Here is a 6,000-nt window from a genome sequence, read left to right on the forward strand (position 1 = left end):
TTTATTTTGTTTTATTTTTTTGGTTGTTGTTGTTTTTAAAAAGGATTTTGACCGTGGTTCAATGCACATTGGGACTCGTGTATGGTGGCACAATGCGGGACCTCCATGGTTGATGGCGCCAATTTCATATTCCTAATTCTTGGTGTTTTATTGAGGATCAGAAAAATACCAGGTCGGAATTTAATTTAGTTGCATCCCTGCTGTTTTAATGGGGTTTTGATACTGATAGACTACCAATCCTCATTTTATTTTGCTCTTTTTTTTTTTTTTTGCTTGGGAATATTCTTTGCAGTTTGCACCCTCAGTTTTTGGTTTGTTTGTTTGATTAATTTTAAAAGAAGATGCTGTATAAGCCAAAAGTTTTTGTTTTAATAAAAAAGATCATTTCATCCAATAAATCAGTAATAATAGAAAACATATTGAGATTAAAAAACTAGTTCAAGTTCAAAGAGAAATTTAGATCCAGCAATAATGGAGAATTGCATATTTCAGAAATTTATAGATCTACAAAATCTCAAAATTTCCAAAAAATGATAAAAAAAAAACTCTCCCAAAGAAAACCTAAGGAGATAATAAAACTCTCGCTAAGAAATTTTAGGAGAGAAGATCTCTCACTAGGAAACTTTAGCAGAGTATTTATTCAAATAAAAGAAACTAAAAATTAAAGAAAGACTAGATTGTCTCTTTCCCATGGGAAAGATGACTGAGTGGTTGCTTGGAAGAATTCTACGTTGGAGGAAGAGAAGGATCCTAGAGAGGAGGAGGAGAAGATAATTCTGCAAGAACCAGAACAATCCAAAAATTGTTAGGTGCACATCTCTCTCAAGGGTGGATTAGTCAATAATTTCGGTGCTTTGATTGTGAACCATTAACGAGTAATAAAACTGTTTGATAATCTTCTTAAGCGGCTAAACCCTACGGCTTCTGCTTGGATTCGAGTTTGGCGTGTACAATAACAAACTTTAAAAAAATACTCCTTAAAACAACTCCATATGCATAGAAGAGAATTTCGTCGTCTTGGTCCCTAAACATTTTCACTGAAACCAATTTCGTCTTCAATGAATTATTTTAACCAATTCACCTTACCCAAATTTCAAGTAATTGATTGGTTTAGAAAAACAAGAAAAAAAATAATTGAATAGAGAAGAAGAAGAATGGTATTGCTATTTCTTCTTCTTCTTCTTCTTCTGAAATTGCATTTCTTTCTGCCGTGTTATACATGTTTATTGGACACAAAAGTGATCATTATCAGACTAATTTGACTTTGAATTTTGAAACTGTCAGATTTGCATCAATATAGACTCCAATAATCTATCTGCAGCTTCCAACAACTTGCCTCAAATACGTAAACAGAGGATGCAGTAAACCAAACCATGCACGTGTATTGACTAGACCTTGAAGTGGACATCATTAACATTTGGCTGTGAAAATCATCTGGTCTCTTTGTCAGAACACCAACTTAGCATGTATACGTCTTGGGAATCCAGTCAAACTGAATCCTGTATTGAGGTTCTTCTCTTCTCAAGTTCGCACCTTTTTTTTTCTTTTCATATCTCATACTACTTCCTATGATTTTGTTACAAACTTTTCAGAAAGAACGTAAATAACCAACTCAGCTAAATTAGCTGGCTACCGGGGACTTGAGTGTAGGTAAGGGGTTTCAAACCTCTTACCTGCGTTTTCTGTCTAGGATTTCCTGAAACGTTTTTGAAAATAGTTTAGTTTCTTCGGAATATTTGATACCATAGTTCGGTCCATTCCCCTCTCTCCCTCCTCCCCTCCCCTAGTATATGTAGGACCAATTATAAAAACATTGTACTAAAAAGAAAAGACACAAACAGAATCATGTTCAAACAATCATGTGAATAAGTTTCAATTTCAACAACTTGTCCAAGAATCTTAATTCGATTTATGTTACCAAAGAAAAGCTATTAACCAAATAAATGAACTTGGCTCCATCTATATGTTTTTTAATACAATATAGGGAAAATCGCCAATTTAGTCCCTAAACTTTTTTTTTCTGTCGATTTAGTCCCTATACATTATTTATAGCCAATTTAATCCCTAAACTTATATTTCGGTTCCAATCAAGGAGTTTCGCGGTGGCGCCACCGCATAATTTCCGTCAGCTTCCCAATCCAGCAACAAGAAGGGGTATTTTAGGAACTTCCATTCTAAAGCCTTAACCAAAATTAAAAAAAGGTGCAAACTCCACTGAAGCATTCCGCCTACAAAATTAAAAAAAGGTGCAATCTCCACTGAAGCAATCTGCCTGCAAAACAAATCATTTGCCACTAAAGCATTGCTCCCACTCCACCGTGAAACTGCAACATGACGGGCAATTTTCGACAATTTTTGTTTCTAGGATAATATCCTCTGTAAACCCCCACTATCCAATTTCAAATTGACATCGTCATTGCTACAACCATAGCTATTTCTCCAATGATTCTGATTCCGGATGGTCACGGTCGGCGTCGTGGTAGTGACTCCATTGGCAGAGCCATAGCTGTTCCGCCGGAGAAGAAGTTGGTTTGGATCGGACCTGGGATCAAAATAATCGAATGGTTGAATATCCTTAGCCCTTGATTTGATGGATTGGGACATGAAAGCGGAATCATGGCAGGAGTCAAGAATTCCTGGGTGGCAACTCCGTCGGTGAAGGAAGGATTGGCGGCGGCGATGGACTCCTCACGAGGACGAGAGGTGACTCCAAAGGATGAGCTGAGGCCATCATCGGCTTGAGGGTTTTGCATTTGGTTCTGCTGCATTGGTCCTTGCTTTGAAAATCCACTGCATAATTCACCCGCATTGGGTTTTGCAGGAGATTTGGATTTTGGGTGGGTATTTCTCCATTGAATTGGGTTTTGGGTCTTTTGGGAGATTTGCATTTGGTTCTGCGGCATAATTTCCTTCGCCAATTCTTTTGGGAGATTATGCTGCATTTGAAAAGCAAGGACCAAATTCAGACTCATTGGATTTTGATGGAAACTCAATTGGAACTCAATTAAATTTGGTTTGAACTCAATTCAGAATCTGATGGAAACTCAATTGGATTGAATTGAGCTGACTAGATTCGAAACTCCAATTCACAACATCCAAGTGAAGTCAAGAATTGAATCTTGAGTTATGAGAAACGGCAAGATTGCACCTTTTTTTAATTTTGGTTAAGGCTTTAGAATGGAAGTTCCTAAAATACCCCTTCTTGTTGCTCGATTGGGAAGCTGACAGAAATTATGCGGTGGCGCCGCCGCAAAACTCCTTGATTGGAACCGAAATATAAGTTTAGGGATTAAATTGGCTATAAATAATGTATAGGAACTAAATCGACAGAAAAAAAAAGTTTAGGGACTAAATTGGCGATTTTCCCTACAATATATATACATAAAACTATCGTATTCATTGCAATCCTCACATAAATGGAGACTGAAAATAGAGAGGGAAGCATCTGTGTAGGTTTTCTCTCATACTTTGGTGCTCGTTGTAATTCATGATTTGTAATCAATCATCATTGGATTTGAGCCCTTTATTTATGCTGACATTAGGAGTTAACTGGTATAGACCCAGTTAACATTACATGTAAATATATACTATTATAGATAGCTCTTAATCTTACCCCAAAAAAAAAAAAGAAAGGAAAATCAGACTATTGGGTTCACACATATTAAAAACAATAGACATACTAAATCTCGGCATCGCGAACAATGCATTTATCTAAATTGCCCTTTGGTTGCTCAATCTCAAAAAGAAAAGACATTATCATCAACATTACAAAAATTCGTGCTAATTAATGACTTTGCTAATTTCATATTATGTGATGATTCACCAGAGTAAAAAAAAAAATCTCCTTTTTGTTTGGTTTCCAATACATACAAAGAAGAAGGCTTATCATTATTTATTGGCGTAGCGTAAATGCAAGGTTCCCCCAAGTCGATTCATACTTCATACATGTAATCGCTTTTAATCAAAACAAATCTGCTCATCTATATTCTCTATATTATCAAGTGCAATATCAAACCATGCTTTGCATGTTTGCTATATCTTCTAGCGATTAAGGTAGCAAGAGTGTAAAACAATGTTTTCAATAGGATTTAAATACAGTATCATTGTTTTCTGGATTTGTCTAGCCCCAAGTGTAGTATTTGTAGTATGTGTATAAAAATTTATAAAAAAAATCGTAAGTGTGTGTGTGTGTATTTTGGGGGGAGGGGGAGGTTAGGTCGAGTACCCCGTCGGTTATTAATATTGTGATGCTAATCCGCCCTACATATAAGTAGGTACACAACTCTTTTTTGATTTGATTAAATAATGCGGATCAAACACCCTATATTTTGGATCGGATCGAATAGGATATGGCATCTTTTCGAGTTAACGAGTATTTTTGTTCACCCCTACTGTTAACGTTATTTCCTTTTTGTGGCTAAGCTAGTAGAGTATCATTGAATTGAGAAGGTCAATCAACCCCGAAACGCAAAGGAATCTACTCCAAACATTATTGAAATAATTCTTCATATAGCTGGAGAGAATCCAAATGCTTTAGATTAAAGTTAAACATGTGTAATTAATGCATTTAGATTTTGGATTAATCTTTTTATACATTATGCATTGGATGAATGATAATTAATCTAAATTTAAACTTGAAATTGAATTCTTGGATATATGTCATGTGTATAACTAGAGATGGCAATTTGTCCCAAGTCCCAATGGGTTACCCATGCCCATGGGGACTTTGGGCGGGATGTGTATTGGATTTTGATATTGGGTTTAAAATGGGACAAATCCCAATTGTACCCATTAATTGATGGGAATATTTGGGAAATACTTGGGTACCCATTGGGCTCAAATAACAAGGGCTCTGTTTGGTTTAGCTATTTTTGGGGGGTATTTTTGAAATATTTTATTATAGCAGTGTATATGAAAAATTTTTACTATAAAATTTTTTTGAAATATTTGATATACTAATATGGATGGGATGTTTTTTGAGTTATTGTATATTACTGTAACATTGTATTTGAAAAACTTATTTTTTGAAAAAATAACCAATCCAAACGGAGTCTTAGATTCAAAAATTATCTTTAACAATTTTTATAGTCATACTAGAGAATATAATCTTATAGTTTTCCTATAAGATTCAAAAGGGCTCTGTTTGGTTTAGCTATTTTTGGGGGGTATTTTTGAAATATTTTATTATAGCAGTGTATATGAAAAATTTTTACTATAAAATTTTTTTGAAATATTTGATATACTAATATGGATGGGATGTTTTTTGAGTTATTGTATATTACTGTAACATTGTATTTGAAAAACTTATTTTTTGAAAAAATAACCAATCCAAACGGAGTCTTAGATTCAAAAATTATCTTTAACAATTTTTATAGTCATACTAGAGAATATAATCTTATAGTTTTCCTAGTCATTATCCACAAGAATTTTCAACATTTCAGTCAATTTAGACCTGCCATCTTTGGACAATGATAAGGATAAATATTCAACACCTTAAGTACTTTGGCCATCTTGATATATGTTGGAATATGGCTGTATATATATTTTTTCCTTTATTTGTTAATCCAATTTTTGATGGGAATCCTGAGTATAAAGCACTTGCATGTTTATTTAATAAAACTAAAAAAAAATTTAATAAATCAAAAATATTAAAATTATATAAAAAATAAAAAATGAATTAAAGGAAAAAAAATATGTAGAAAATAGATTTGGGTATTGGGCGGGATCAATCTAAACCCATCCCAAAGTGATCCCGGCCAAGTTAGTCCCAAAACACATATGGGTAAGATTGGGCCCAAACCCATATGACTCGGTTCCATCACAAACCCAAGCAAATCCCGCCCATTTTGCCACCTCTATGTATAACGGTGATAATATATACGCTATCAATGCATATAAAATTTACTCGTCCTACAAATTTCTATCCAAAAAAAAAAGACCAAATAATTTTGTACACATGGACTTGCTTGAGAAGCATCACTTCGGCCCTTTCTAATGAGA

The sequence above is a fragment of the Coffea eugenioides genome, chromosome 7 (assembly GCF_003713205.1).
Source record: "Coffea eugenioides isolate CCC68of chromosome 7, Ceug_1.0, whole genome shotgun sequence".
NCBI classification, from domain to species: Eukaryota; Viridiplantae; Streptophyta; class Magnoliopsida; order Gentianales; family Rubiaceae; genus Coffea; species Coffea eugenioides.